This window comes from Arvicola amphibius, chromosome 6 (genome assembly GCF_903992535.2).
Source record: "Arvicola amphibius chromosome 6, mArvAmp1.2, whole genome shotgun sequence".
Classification (NCBI taxonomy): domain Eukaryota; kingdom Metazoa; phylum Chordata; class Mammalia; order Rodentia; family Cricetidae; genus Arvicola; species Arvicola amphibius.
Window position 1 is genome coordinate 5,581,816 of NC_052052.2, and position 16,048 is coordinate 5,597,863.

General features: G+C 47.7%; 1 long non-coding RNA gene across 6 annotated transcripts; it reads left to right on the top strand.

The window, feature by feature from the left end:
* Positions 1 to 382: 382 nt before the first annotated feature.
* On the top strand, positions 383 to 14,874 carry LOC119816286. 6 transcript variants are annotated; one of them, XR_005285721.1, is made up of 3 exons: positions 383 to 1,141; positions 5,602 to 5,632; positions 13,117 to 14,874. It is a non-coding gene; the product is annotated as an uncharacterized LOC119816286 (long non-coding RNA). The 6 variants fall into 6 exon arrangements; XR_005285720.1 differs by lacking the exon at positions 5,602 to 5,632 and having other exon boundaries at positions 13,117 to 14,217; positions 14,312 to 14,874; XR_005285724.1 differs by lacking the exon at positions 5,602 to 5,632 and having other exon boundaries at positions 13,117 to 13,626; positions 14,023 to 14,874.
* Positions 14,875 to 16,048: the final 1,174 nt, after the last annotated feature.

Here is a 16,048-nt window from a genome sequence, read left to right on the forward strand (position 1 = left end):
TGGGCATGATTCATTTGGGATCTCTGCCATCTTTAGGCAGCCATGTGGGTTGTCGCCATCTTTGCTAGGGTTGGAGAAGGTAAATGTCATGTGACTTTGCTATCTTTGGGCAGTCACAAATCTTTGCTAAGATTAAATAAGATGGATATGACGGGATTTCATCACCATCTTGATTTAAAAAGTGACCATGTGGCCGGGCGGTGGTGGCACACGCCTTTAGTCCCAGCACTCGGGAGGCAGAGGCAGGCGGATCTCTGTGAGTTCGAGGCCAGCCTGGTCTACAAGAGCTAGTTCCAGGACAGGCTCTAAAAAAGCTGCAGAGAAACCCTGTCTCGAAAAACAAAAAAACAAAAAAACAAAAAAAAAAAAGTGACCATGTGGAGTGGACCTACCAAAGAGGCAGCAACAGGTCTCCAAGATATTTTGGATTAGGATGGATTTTTATGTGATAATTCCTGTCTTGTCCTGGGGAGATGTCTCAGAGGCTAAGAGCACATACTGCTCTTCCAAAGGTCCTGAGTTCAATTCCTAGAACCCACAATGGGCAGCTCACAACCAACTGCAGTTCCAGCTCCAGGGAACTGCCATGCCTTTGACCACAAGGGTACCTGGATACACGTGCACATGCTCCCGTACGTCATCAAGAATAATAAAAAAAAAAGTCTTAAAAAAGATGTTTGTTCAATAAGGCATCAAAACTACACCTCCATGCTTTTATATGCAAGAATGAACCTTGCTCTGCAACTGAACTTTGTAATTTAAGAGTCACCCAGGTGACAATGGTTTTAAAGACATGAAGGGATCATGGGGAACAGCTGAGGTTTGCAAATGTGTAGCAGGGCTAGAGTTTCTAAAGAGGGCCCAGTCGCAATGTGGACCTTAGCAGTTTTAGAAATGCCAATGCCATGTGACAGTCACCAGAAACACCAGCCACAGTGAAATGGAGCAGGCTCAGATCTAGAAGGCGGGCTGTGTACATGCTGCCGAGGGTGGGGCCAAAGAGGTGATCCAAGCCTCTCAAGAGATCCAAAAGGTGAATGATCCCAGATGCTGAGCTTTGGATTGTTTGTGCTATTGGAGTGCGGTTTTGCCCTGTGCAGATTGTGGTTGGGACGTTTTCTCCCTCTTGAAATAAAAAAAGGTACATTATTTTTGATATTGCAGAAGCATACAATAGAGAGATTTTATATTTTTAAGAGGAAATTTTAAAATTTTACAGAAAATTTAAAAACTGGGTAATTTTAAGGAACACCTTTTAAAAATATTTAAATTTATAAGCCTATGGAAAATTTTAAGTTTATAAAATGTTTTATATTATTAATACATATTTAGATTCAGGGACCTTTTTCGAATAAAAGGGGGAATATACAAAAGGGTAGATTACTGAATATACTTGTGAAAAAACAACTACTAGTCTCAAATATTTCACATTGGTATGGATTTTTATATATAGATAAAATTTAAGTTTATTTTTGTTATTTTATATATATATATATATATATATTTCTAATCTTGTTTAAGATAGTGTACCTAAGCAGCTCATTTAAAGATGTAATATATAATTAAAATATTAAAATAAATACATATTAGTAGTTAGTCATCTATAATAATCAAACTTGTAGTCATGTTAAATACTTTTTGAGGTTAAGCCTAGATTTGTTTAGCTCAGATATACTTAATAGATAACAGTACTCAAGCTTGCTAGAGATCTGATAAATATGGCATTTAAAACATTTAATGGAAAAAGCATATTACGATAAACAGAAACTCCAAGGTCTCCAAAGAAGTTGGCAGGGTACCACAATGTCTCTGCCTGGATTGTGATAATGCTAACCATTGGGCAAGACTGCCCCAATGCCACACCTGATTCCAGGACCCTGCCCAAACTGTGAATAAGCAGGACACTAAAGAATTGATAGCCTCCTTTGCCTACACAAAGTGAGATCAGTCTCCCCATGTTCCTCCTCCATAGGAAAGCCTCTCACCTTCTGGGCCTGGCAGCTGAAGATTAATGCTGTCCTGGTACCTCTTCCCCCAATACCATGGAGACCAGAGGAGCCTGGGGGCCCACAGATGCAAGCCTTGTTCCACCTTAACTAAAGGTCAGAGAGTTTGAGCTTATTTTTACTCTTTCAAAGTTGTTGACAACAAGTGTGGCTACAAACGAAATATCCTGACCTAGGGTGTACTTACTTGGTCTTTTGGACTTTAAGATGGCCCATAGAGGTGAATCCACTCCACCCTGACCAAAGGTCAGAGAATTCAAGCCTATTCCTGCTCCTTCATTTTAAAATAGGAGGTTTGAGCCGGGCAGTGGTGGCGCACGCCTTTAATCCCAGCACTCGGGAGGCAGAGGCAGGCAGATCTCTGTGAGTTCGAGGCCAGCCTTATACAAGAGCTAGTTCCAGGACAGGCTCCAAAACTACAGAGAAACCCTGTCTCAAAAATAAATAAATAAATAAATAAATAAATAAATAAATAGGTTTGACAAAAGGAGTGGCTGCCTACAGGATACTTGGTCTAAGGTGTATTTGCTGCATATCCTGCCCAACATCAGGATACTTAACTCAGGAAATAGTTGCTTGATGTCTCAAGTATTGAAGCAAGTAACTGTTCTGGTTGTCCTTTGTGTCCTGCCTGCCTTCATATAGAAAATAAACACGGGAAGGTTCAGTATTCAGTATTCACTGAGTTGCCTTCCTGGTACTATCTTATGTCTCTGCATTTCTTTTGTACCTCTGTCTATTCTGCCTAACATTTTCTAATCGACACCCCTCTACCCTGGAGCGTATGAACCCATCATGACTGGACCGTGACAGATAACCATTTAGATAATGGGTTAGTCTCTGTCATTTTAATTGATACATAGGCCATTTGGATTATGCTTCATGCTATAATTTATCCTTCTCAGAGCGTTAATGGTAATGACGAGTAGGCTAACTAGAGCTTTGTCAGCTTGGAAGCAGCAGGCTCTTCTCTACGGCTGCAGCCACCTTGTTAGCTTATTTCATTGTAAAAATCAAGCCTTGCTTTTGCTAGAGCTACTCGGTCTCCTGTAGAGAAAAGGTAGACAGGTTTGCCTTACCAATAGGCTTCATATTAAAAGGTAAACAGGTTTCAGATGTAACTTTCCACTAAAGGAACATGCTTTGCAATGGCTGTTCTCAGTAGTGACTGCTGTGTCTCCAGGAAATCATCAGATGGAAAGAAAGAACGTTTAAGTCTCTTCAAGTTTCGAGGGTCTAAGAAAATGTTCTAAGGTGTATAAAGGTCTGAGGATGTGAGTTCCAAATTTACTTGGTTAAAGTGGTCCACAGACCTCCTCCTACACACATCAAGTCAATTACAACCTGAGTATTTACTTCTTTTTAACAGAGGTCTTCAGGCATGTACAAATCAAAGGTGATAGCAGATGAAATATGTATGCTTTTTTCTCTTATTAATCTCTTTCGTCATTGCACCTTGATATGCTTGTTAGCTTTTGTCAACCTGACACAAGCTAGGGTCGTCAAGTATTGGGGACTGTGACCCTCAGACCCTGAATTTCCTGTGACCCCCTGCCTGCTGGAATAAACAGTTTGTTTTCCTATGCTTGCAGCTGCTCTGAGCATGAGACCCTCAGGAGTTCTTGATGGCAGGGGAGTGGTTTCTGGTGAGCTTGCAGCTGAGAGTTAGGGCGTGGCCATTAGTCAAGGAGACCCTATATAAGCTGCCCTGGAACACAATAAAGGGGGCATTCTTGGCATTACTCCGCCCCTCTCTCTTTTTCTCTCTCTCCCCCCTCGTGAACCATACCATAGTGCATAGAGCAGGTGTTGCACTACAATCAAGGAAGAGCAAACCTCAACCGAGAAAAGCCCTCCATCAAATTGACCTATAGTCAAGTTTGTGGGACATTTTCTTGATTGACAATATGGGAGGATCCAGCCTACAGTGGGTGTGGGCAGGTGGTCCTGGGTTGTATAAGAAAGTAGACTGAGGAACTGTGGAGAGATGGCTCAGCAGTTAATAGTACTGGCTGCTCTTCCAGAGGACCCAGGTTCAAATCCCACCACCCACATGGCAGCTCACACCTGTCTGTAACTCCCATTCCAGGGGATCTGTGTGATTCCCTCACACAGACATACATGCAGGTAAAACACTAATGAACATAAAATAAAAATAAATTATTTAAAAAATGGAAAGAAAGGAAGCTGAGCAGGGCAGCGGTGGCACACGCCTTTAATCCCTCTTGATCTCTGTGAGTTCGAGGCCAGCCTGGTCTACAGAGTGAGTTCCAGACCAGTGAGGGCAACACAGAGAAACCCTGTCTTAAAAAACAAAACAAAACAAAACAAAACAAAAAAAAAAAAGAAAGAAAGAAAGCAGGGTGAATAAGCCATGAGAAGCAAACCAGTAAAGTAAGCAGCATTCCTCCATGGCCTCAGCATCAGCCTGCAGGTTCCTGTTTTGACTTCCTTCAGTGGTTTGTGACAAAGGACGTGTAAGCCAAATAAACCCTTTCTTTCCCAAGTTGCTTATGGTCTACCAAACTAAGACCCTTGCATACCCTAGCAATAGCCCATAAGGGAATAAACGTTTTTGTCCCCTGTTGCATCCTCCAGTTAGAATAAACACTGTGCTGATTAAAATCTCATTCTGCTTAATCTCATCAGTAATAAGCGTTTCTGTTGTGGTGGGGAAGGGGATCATCACATGGTAGACCCATATGGATGTCTTTCTCGACCTGTTTGTAGTCTCTCCAGCTCTGTGGGGATGCACACAGTGGGAGCCCCCAGCTCTGTGAGGATGGGCACAGTGGGAGCAAGGGGCTGTGGAGGGATGGGCACAGTGGGAGCCAGCAGCCCTGTGGGGATGGACACAGTGGGAGCCAGCGACTCCATGGGGGATGGGCACAGTGGGAGCCAGAGGCTGTGGGGGGGATGGGCACAGCGGGAGTCAGCAGCTCTGTAGGGACGCGCACAGTAGGAGCCAGCGGCTCTGTGAGGATGGGCACAGCAGGAGCCAGTGGCTCTGTGCCGATGGGCACAGTGGGAGCCCCCAGCTCTGTGGGGATGGGTACAATGGGAGCCAGAGGCTCTGTGGAGATGCACACAGTGGGAGCCAGCATCATCACAACACACACAGGCATCCTCTCCCTTGGCTTCCCCATCCTTTGCTTGGCTGTGCTGGCTGAGCACTGTGAGCACTTCCTGAAACCATCCCAACAGTCAAGAATCAGATCCCTTCTTGGGACCAAGGTGAGGATTTGGGGGAGGAGCATCAGCCAGCACGCTAGCCTGTATCTTCCTGGATGATGAGCACAACAAGTCCAGGCAGTGTCCTGTTCCTAAGGGAAGATGAGGGTGTCTTGGTTTCATTTCTGTTGCTAGAATAAAACACTCTGACAATATCAACTTAGAGAAGTTAGATCACAATGTTAGGTTACAGGTCATTATGGAAGGGAAGTCATGACAGCAGCTAGCAAGACCCCACAGTCAAGCGCGGAGAGGAACTGGACCAATGGCTCAGCAGTTAAGAGCATTTGCTGCTCTTGCAGAGGACCCAGGTTCCATTTCCAGCACCCACATGGTGTCTTACTATTCGTAACTCCATTTCCAGGGTAGCTGGTGCCTCCTTGTGACCTCTGAAGGTACGCAGGCACCCATGCGGTATGTATATATACATGCAAGCAAAATACCCATATATAGAAAATAAATAAATCTAAAAAGTTTTTTTTAAAAAAAAAATCAAAGAGAAGTTCATGCATGTACACTTAGTACTCAGTTTGTTCTTTCCACTCTTAGACAATTCAGGACCCAAACCCAGGGAATGGTGCTGCTCACAGTGGTAGCTCAGAACACAGCCAAGAGGGTCTCCCCAAACATGCCACAGGCTAACCTGATCCAGACAATCCCTCATTTAGACTTTCTAGGAGATTCTATATTGTGTTAAGTTGACAAGTGAGGCTAAGCCTCACTAAGGGTATGAAGCAGTTCAGAAATCAATGTTTATGTCTTCAGAGAGTATCTGGAGGTGCTACTTCGATGGCCTGGGGCGCCTGTGATGACAGGGTGAAAGTGGCCTAGCCCTCCATGAAGGTGGAGCCAGCCCAGCAACACAGCTTGCTAGACACTAGTTCATGTGGGGGAGAAAGCACCCCCAAGTTCTCATGATTTTTAAGCCCAGGACGAGACCCACACATGCAGAGGAACAGGCGTGGAAACTAGGGAGTGAGTGAGGCCTTCTGAGAGAACCAGACCAGACAGTGGCATGGCCCACCCCCACCTGCAATGACCTTTCTTGCCGTTTACCGAGAGTCTGAGTCTCTAACCCTGTAGCAGACTCCCCAGGGGCCCATCCATAGTCCAGGAAAATGGCAGTTTGCACTGACTTCCCACAAGGAGGCTTTCAGGCCTCAGGTGGCTGGACTCCAGAACATTAGAGGGCTTCTGGTGGGGACACATTCCCCATCCATATAACAAGGACACCTTAGCCTTGTTCCTCCTCTTCCACACCCTCTAGTGGTGCATTTCCTCCCTGGAGTGGAACCCTCCCCTCCCCCACCACATAGGACCCCGACTCTGCCTTAAGGGCTTGAACTCTGTCAGAGGTTCCGTTATACTGTGGCTGGCTGCTGGCAGGCTGGCAGTCCGTGTTGTTAATAACTCTGATAAACCTCTCACCTAAATGGACAGTCCACTTCCCTGTCCCCCTTGAGCACCCAAACTGGTATAGAGAAGCGTCCTTGGCTCGTGGCTTCCCTCTTCAGGATGCTTCAAAGCCAGTCACATGGAATCTGCCCAAGGAGAAAACCTTCCTCTACCTTCTTAGGTTCCGTGACTAAGGCTTACAAACGGGATGCATAAAAGACACATGAACAAAAGAAAAGGGATATAGATTTTATCTGGTATTAATATAAGAGAGGGTTAAGGAAGAAAAAAGCAAAAATCTCTTGATGGGGAAGGAAGAGACACCAAAAAGAAAGGCAGACAGGAAATCACAGGAGGCTGGGAGAACTCACAGCAGTTAGGTATTTGTAAACATCAGCTCTAATGTGCCTTGCTCCCCATGACCTGAGGAGAGCAAGGGCTTGTGGGAAAGGCACCAGGAGGAGGTGCCTGAGGAGAGCAAGGGCTTGTGGGAAAGGGACCAGGAGGAGGTGCCTGAGGAGAGCAAGGGCTTGTGGGAAAGTCACCAGGAGGAGGTGCCTGAGGAGAGCAAGGGCTTGTGGGAAAGGCACCAGGGGGAGGTGCAGGAGGAGAGCAAGGGCTTGTGGGAAAGGCATCAGGAGAAGGTGCAGGAGGAGAGCTGGGGCTCCCAGTGTCTGAGGACAGCATGGACAGGCTGGGGTCTCTGGCGTCAGAGACTTCCAAAGGTGCAAGGATCCATGCTCTCAAGGCATCTGACTCCACAGGAAGCGATAAGGGAAGCTGGGCGTTCTGATCCACAAGCAGAATCCTCCAAAGAGCAGAGAGTAGGCAGTGACTGTTGCTTAAGAAGCCAAGAGTCCCTCCGCTGACCCACCCACCCAGGCAAGGTCTTATTATGTAACTCAGACCGACCTTGAACTCACTATGCCCCCGTCTCAGCCTCCCAAGAGCCGGAGTACAGCGTGTGCCACCCTCTCTGGCTCCTAGGGATTTGTCTTGAGACAGTGTCCCTGTGTTGGCTAGGTTGATGTGACCGTGACACAGGCTAAACTCTTCGGTTGCTTTTGGTCGTGCTGCTTTTTGACAGCCTCAAACTTGTGGCAATCCTCCTGCCTCAGCTTCCTACACACTGGGATTTCAGTATGCTCCACCAGACCGGGAGAAGAACTGAGATTTTAAAAGACAGAGTCCTCAAAAAGGAAAGAGCCTTCCCAATTGTGGGTAAATGTGGGTCCAACGCCAGCAAAGTTCCGTGGACCGGGCAGTCCCGAGGAGAAAAACCACAGCGATACAAAGTTCAGGACTGCCCGGAGCCATGGAGTCAGAGCAAGGGGAATTCCTGTCCTCTGTGGCTGGGCTCTTTGCCCTGGGCTATCTGTGGGTAATCTTGGTAGCCTGCGATGTTCCCGGAGGAGTGAAACAGAGGACTGAACCCCAGAGCGTGATGAGTGAAGGCCAGGGCAGGACTCTGTGAGGCACAGAGTTCTTCCTCAGTCTCCTGCACCCCACACTCCTGACCTGAGGGACAGTGTCATTAACTGTCACTATGACAAATGTGAAATGTCAGGGCCAGGGGTTCAGGCCTCCAAGAAGAGGGATCTGGCATGCTGGTAGGAGTGGCTGACGCCCAAGCTCACCGGTGAGATGCTCAGGATAGGCACAGACCGGGCACATGTCTGGCAGGGACAGCTAGAAGATTGCCTGTGGAGACTGCAGGCAGCGGCCTGGGCACTGTACTGTGAGGTGCTGGTGGCCCTGGCCTGTCCCTGTACCCAGACTCTCCAGAGCAGGCCTGGGCTTTCTTTTTCTTTCTTTCTTTTTTTTTTTTTTTTTGAAACCTTGTCTTTGAGGGCTGGTGCCATAGGTTAGCAGGCAGAGAGCTTGCCTAGCTCGGGCTTAAGTCCCCAGCACCACATAAACCAGGGGTGGTGCTGCACACATGTAATCCCAGCGCTCAAGAGTTCACATCATCCTCAGCTAAGCAGGGAGGCTCAAGTCAGCCTGGCTGTTTGAGACTGTTTCTAAACAAACCACACACCTTGTGTTTTAAACTAATTATAGATCCTCAGGGAGTCCAGTGTGCTCCCCCAGCCCCAGTCACAAGTCCTCTCGCTCTAGAGCAGTACCAGGACCCAGGATGGTTTAGACACAGCGTCCAGAGCCCTGGCTGTGTGTCAGGCTTGCTTCAGACCATGCATCCACCCTAGAGGAGACAGCTTCACCACCTAGAGCATCCTCCTAGAGATGGCTTCACCTCCTAGAGCATCCTCCTAGAGACGACTTCACTTCCTAGAGCATCCTCCTAGAGGAGATGGCTTCACCACCTAGAGCATCCTCCTAGAGATGGCTTCACCACCTAGAGCATTCTCCTAGAGATGGCTTCACCTCCTAGAGCATCCTCCTAGAGCATCCTCCTAGAGCATCCTCCTAGAGCATCCTCCTAGAGATGGCTTCACCACCTAGAGCATCCTCCTAGAGATGGCTTCACCTCCTAGAGCATTTTCCTAGAGACGGCTTCACCTCCTAGAGCATCCTCCTAGAGCATCCTCCTAGAGCATCCTCCTAGAGACGGCTACATTCAGCATCTTTCTAGCACATGCCTTTCAGCCTAATTGAACCTTGAGGTTGGGCTCATTGTAGCTGTGCCTCTTGATGGTCCAGCGAGTCATCGCCCAGAAGAAGACTGGGGCATCGAAGCTGCCTCAGGAGTAGACTACAGATCTTGTAGCTATATTCGGGGGCTTGATAGGGTTGGGACCATGGATAAAGAAGCCAAAAAAGGACAGGCTGGACTTCATGTGGTCAGCAGGACCAATGGGTGGTTCCCCAGGTCATGGAGGCCAATAGTTGCAGATCCAGGGCTGTTCTAGAAGCTGTGACATTGGGAATTGATGACAAATTTTCCGGAAATGTGAACAGGGCAGGGTGGCCAGGCAGGAGTGATGGGCGGAGGAGGTGACCTTAGGAAGTGTGTGGGGGCAGAACTAGCTGGGCTGGAACTGGTAAGGGAGAATAGGAGGGAGGGAGGAGAGGGGAGGAGGAAGAATAAATAGGTGGTGAAGGAGGAAGATACGGCTCATAAGAGGAAAATGGCAAAATTTGAGTCACAGCCTGGGCCCTTCACTGCAGATGGCCCTGTTGGATTCTGAAGAAGAAGGAGGAGGAGAGAAGAAAGGACAGAAGGATAGGAAGAAAGAAAGGAAGGAAGGTGGGGGAGGAGTGGAGCGCCCACAGCACGGTGCTCATTTGTAGTGGGAACAGCGGGGCTGTGTTCCGCCACCCGGCCCGGGCTAGCTTTACCCCCGGAAATAATTACACGGAAACTGTATTCTTTTAAACACTGCCTGGCCCATAGTTTCAGCCTCTTATTGGTTAATTCTCACATCTTCCTTTAACCCATATTTAGTAATCTGGGTAGCACCACGAGGTGTGGCTTACCAGGAGAGATCTTAACCTGCGTCCATCTCGGAGAGGAGCAGCATGGAGACTCACTATGGCGAATGCCTGAAGCGTCTCCCCTACCCTACTTCCTTGTTCCCACAATTCTGTTCTGTCTACTCCACCTACCTAATTTTGTCTCTTAAAGGGCCAAGGCAGTTTTCTTTATTAATTAACCAATGAAAGAAACATAGACAGATAACTCTCCTCCATCACTCATTGGTTAAAGGCACTTGCCAACACATCTGATGACATGGGTTTGATTCCCTGAACCTGCACAAAGGTGGAGGGGAGACCCAGCTCCCAGAAGTTGTCCTCTGGCAGCCACATATGCACCATGACACACATGTACCACCATGGCACGTGCACATGCACACACACACGCACACGCACACACACATACACACACACACACACGCACATGATCACATAACAAATAAGTGTAAATGTAAAAAACAATTTTTAAAGTCTCTAAGGTGAGCTGGGTGTGGTGGCGCACGTCTTAATCTCAGCACTTGGAGGCAGAAGCAGGCGGATCTCTGAGTTAGAGGTCCCTGGTCTACAGAGTGAGTTTCAGGACAGCCAGGGCTACACAGAGAAACCCTGTCTTATACAAAAGAAGGAGAAGGAAGGAAGGAAGGAAGGAAGGAAGGAAGGAAGGAAGGAAGGAAGGAAGGAAGGCAGGCAGACTCTAGTGAGAGAGACAAACAACAAAAAGAAATGTAAACGTCTCTATGATCCAGATTGCCTGGGGGCTCAGGGAAGACCCTCTTAAAGCAGAGGAGAAAACCTAGGCAGTGCAAGCAAAGGTTCTGAAGCAGAGAGAAGGGCCAAGCATTCAGACAGCCAGGATTGCAGGGGGAGACACTGGGAGATGCCAGAAGCCAGATGGTGTGTGTCAGGTTTGGTGTCATTCTTGGGGACATCACCTGAAAGGTTGGAGATTGTGGGTAGGAGGGAGCAGTTCTTAGGGTAGAGCCCAAGAGTGTCTGTGCGGAGGGAAGAGCAATCAGTGTCTCAAAATGGCTGAGAAACACAGCAGGCCATAGGCCATGGTGGGGTGGGGGGGACACAAGCCACAGGGAACAGGTCTGGTTGAGTTGGGGGTGGAAGCCTTCAGTCCCTTGTGTGGTACCATTGTCACTGTGCAAAGATCTGAGATAACCAACTTTTCCCCCCATTTACTTATTCATTGTGCGCGGAGGTGAGAGAAAATGGCCATCAGCACTTTCCTTCCACCATGGTGTTCTGGGGATTGAAGTCCAGCCGACAGGGTTGACAGTGGGTACCTGGACCTGATGAGACATCTTACTGGCCCAGAGAGCCAACTTCTAAAGGAGAAGGATTATTCTGGCTCATGGATCTAGAAGTTTCAGCCCGTGATCAGAGTCATACATCACGGTAGGGAGGCCACGCATCATGGTGATCAGGGTCATACATCATGGTGGGGAGGCCATGCAGCGTGGTGGGGAGCATGTGGAAGAGTTGTCCCACAAAGGAGATTTGGAGAGGTGGCTCAGTGGTTAAGAGCAATTGTTGCTCTCATAGAGGACCTGTATTCGGTTCCTAGCGCCTACATGGTGGCTCATAGTCATTGATAACTCTAGTTTCAGGGGATCAGATGCCCTCTTAGGACCTCCAAGGACATCAGGCACACACGTGATACACAGGTGGCAGATGTGTAGACAAAACACGCACATAAAATAACACATTTTTAAAAACCTTTTTTTAAAGAAAAAGGGGCTCCACAGTCCCCTTCAGGAGCATGCTCCAATGACTTAAAGCCTCAGTTGACAATAGTGTCACACTGAGGGACCAAGCCTTTGCCACATAGATTTTCCCCCAAAACAGGGTTTCCCTGGCCATCCTGGAACTCACCCTTGTAGACTAGGCTGACCTTGAGCTCAGAGATCTACCTGGCTCTGTCTCCTGAGTGCTGGGATTAAACAAAAGCTTGTGCCACCCCCACCCAGCTCTATACAGATCTTTAGGGACATTTCAGATTCAAGCTGCAGCTGGGCAGTGGTGATGCACGCCTTTAATCCCAGCACTGAGGAGGCAGAGACAGACAGATCTCTGTGGGTTCAAGACCAGCCCGGTCCTCAGAGCTAGCTCCAGGACATCTAGGGATGTTACACAGAGAAACTCTGTCTCAAAAAAACAAAAAATAAAAAAAAAAAATTTTAAAAAAGATCCAAGCTGCAGCCCCTCTTGTGTACGCGAAAGCTGTCACTTCCACACCCTCCTGTGGGCCACCCGAGCAGTCACATCAAGGGACCAGTGTGGGGGGACAGGAATGGGTCCACTGGGCATCCGTCAGAGACAGATCACAGGGTCTCCGGCCTTTGAAGATTACTTGAAAGTAAATAGACACTTCCTGTTCCTCTTCCCAGAGTAAAGACATCTGTTTTAACCTAAAGAATTTCTAGGTACTCCTGGTGGGCAGAGCCTTTCGATAATGAAGGTGACAAGCCTGAGAACTGAGCAAATGACAGACACGCAACTCGTTCGCCCTTCTGTAAAGCCCCACTCTGTGCCAAAAAGAAGCAAAACCAAACAAGCATGTGTGTAATTAATGGTGCCTGGTGCTACCCCGCCTTTGGTCCTCAACTTTGCCCATCCCTCTCTTCTAAGGGATGCCACAGGGGCCCTTGTTAACCTTTGTCAGCTCTTCACAGGACTTCTGTGTGCAGACCTGAGCTGGGCACTGGCGAAGCAAGGCCCTAGACAGATGCGCCCCCACCCACGGTGGACAGGGGTGACCAGGAATCTCTCAGTGTGAGGTCCAGAAAGCAGGATAGCTGAGTAAACTAGCAGGTGGTTGGGGAAGGAAGTGGAAGCTTCCAGAATGGAAGGCCGAGCTCAGTGATGAGCAGGGGGTATGAGTGGGGGGCAGGGCATGTTGGTGCACTGACACAGTCTCCTGGAAGAAACTTTTGTCTGTCTGTTAATACATATGTATAAATAATGTGACCACAGTATGCCTGTTTTATGTCTCTGTGTGTATGCATGCTTGTTTTAAAATCTATAAAACTTGTAACTCCAGATTACCACAGCTCTGGAAAAATACAAACGCGTGGATAACCGCCATTTTTGGCCGAGGTCAAAATAAAAACCTCAGCACCATCTTTGGTAAGAGCACCCACTGTGCTAATCCTACCAAGGAGACATTCTGCCTCCAATATACTTTGATTTACTAAAATATTCCTTCTAATCTTCTTGCCTCTACTAGCATTGATGAAATAAACTATATGTCTAAATTTAACTTATGTCTAATTTATATATACCTGACAGAAAATGGTACCCTAATTCTCAAGTGCCTTTACTGATCCGAGAGTATGGCATTTAACAAAAGAGCTTCTTATGACAGAGACATGCCACCTCCTGCAGAATCCTATAGTTCCTCCAAAAAGATGCATGATTGCAGAAGATCCTCTGCCTGGAGGTTTGCCTTTGGATATGGCAAAGTCACCCACACAGCAAAAACCTGCCTTCCACTTCATCAGCTTCCTAGATACTGCATTGGGGGATTGAACATCTCATCCTGCCCAGACAGGTAGGCGGAACCCTACCCCCAACAGGAAAATCCATCCTGCCTCCTGGGCTCAGCTGCTAAAGGCATGTACTGCTTCTAAGACTTTTATTCACCAAAGACTACGGAGAGACTTGGGATTGCCTACATAGCTAAAAAAAAAAGCTCTTATTTCTGCTCATTTAATCTGTCTGATGATATTTAATGACTTAAGGTACTGGTAGCTCATTACTTCATTTGTTAAGTTTCCTGCTAAAAATACAGACAAGTGGGCCTCTTTCACAGGCTTTATAGTTCAGGGTTAACAGGTTTCAGGTGTATCTTCAGAGGTTCAGCGTTTCTGATTTCCTTTATCTGATCTGGTAAAAACAATCTCCAGAGCCTATTTAAACCCCACCCATTTCCAAGCATATTTTACAGGTCACTCCTGCTGTCTGGGCCAAGACCAACTTACAGAGGACCTTCTAGAAAATGCCAACGCCTACACTGACTCCTGGAACTTCACCATTGGTACCACCACTCCTGACACCTACCCAACAACTAAAATCTGGTTTTAAAGGGCATATCTGCCCTTGTGACTCACTTGTTCACCCATGCCTCTCCTATACAACCAGGGTACATACTATCTCATTCTTTCTGACAATTGATGACCCTTCCCATAGCTAGCCCATTCATAGGGCCAATAATAACAATCTATTTTTTCTGCTAGCCACCTGCCTTATCTCCCTCAAGGAACAGATGCCTGAGGTCTCCAGGATGTCAGTTAGCCAGATGCCTCTCCAGCCATACTTCCTGCTGAGTGTGAGCCCACCAACTCCCAACTCTCTTCCCACACACCATTCCATACCTGCAGGAAGTAGCCCAACTTGAGCTGGCACCCCTATACCCAAAGAGTCTGGGATGTTGGGTGTAAGCATCACCCCAGCCCCTGGCACCCCTATACCCAAAGAGTCTGGAATGTTTGTGTCAAGGCTTCACCCCAGCCCCTGGCATCCATATACCCAAAGAGTCTGGAATGTTTGGATAGAAATTTCCATCCCAAGCCTCTGCTGGGGAGTTGCCTCAGTCCAGACTCCACCTCTGAGAAAGCCTGCCAATTGATGACCCCTCCCCAGAGATGCTCAAGACCACTCCCACAGGGTATTTAAACAGCAACCTAGAGGACAAACACATGGTTTTCTGGTCTTCCTTCCCCATCTCCTCCCTGAGGGCCTGGAAGGCCACCTGAGCACTGGTATCCATTAAACCTGGGCTTTTTCTGATTCTGTTTGATTTGGTCTGATTTGGATTATTGCATCAGTGGAGAGATTTATTGGGGCACAGAAACTTTTCAGGTAGTGTCTTCTGGGAACCGCCTTTGAAATAAATCTGCCCTGATATTTATGCCATTGTAACCCTATTATCACAGCGCTCAAGGGTCAGATTCCAAGAAGGAGCAGGGTCTGGTAGGCTGACTCGGCCCACACCCTCTGGGAATATAGGCTGTCTTAATGGACTCATATATTGGGGGACAAGTTACACCTTCCAGAAACGCTCATTCCTTCCTGGAGGGAGCCATGGAAACGGCTGTGGAGAAGAGATGGAGGGCACCCACTTTTGCAGGGTTGGAGGAGAGTGGGGGACACTGAACCAGTCAGAGGGCATGGCACATTCAAGGTGCCGAGTGAGGAGGAGGAGGGGAGTCCGTCTGAGGGTAGTCTGAGGGTCCAGGCTTGAAGATGCTGGGAGAGGGGGTGGAGGGAGTGGGCCACCATGTGCTGTGGACGTCTGTTTGAGCTTTTGGGAAGTCAAGTCTTACTGTATTTTGTGTGGTTCAAATGGCACATCCAAGAGAGGCTACTCAGGAGAGATTTCTCTTCTGCCATTTGGGAGGCTGAGAAGGCCGAGGCTGAGGGCCCAGCATTGTTTCCAGCATTGTTTCATCCCATAGCAAAATGCAGAAGAGCAAGAGTGCTCACACTTAAGAAAGGAAGGCACTCAGAGATGCCCTCTTCTCAGGAAGCCACCAGAGTTAAGGAACTTATCCCTCGTGATGGCATCGATCTGCCATCAGTCAGGAGGGCAGTCAGGAAGCCACCAGAGGCAAGGACCCCTCTATCTTAGTTAGGGTTTCTTTAAAAAAAAAAAAAAGATTTATTTATTTATTATGTATACAACATTCTGCCTCGATGTATGCTCGCACACCAGAGGAGGGCGCCAGATCTCAGTACAGATGGTTGTGAACCACCATGTGGTTGCTGGGAATTGAACTCAGGACCTCTGGAAGAGCAGCCAGTGCTCTTAACCTCTGAGCCATCTCTCCAGCCCTAGTTAGGGTTTCTATTGCTGTGAAGAGAAACCATGGCCACAGAAGTCTTATAAAGAGAAACATTTAATTGGGGTGGCCCGCTTACAGTTTCAGGGCTCAGTACATTATTGTCACGCATGATGGTGCTGGGGAGTGCAG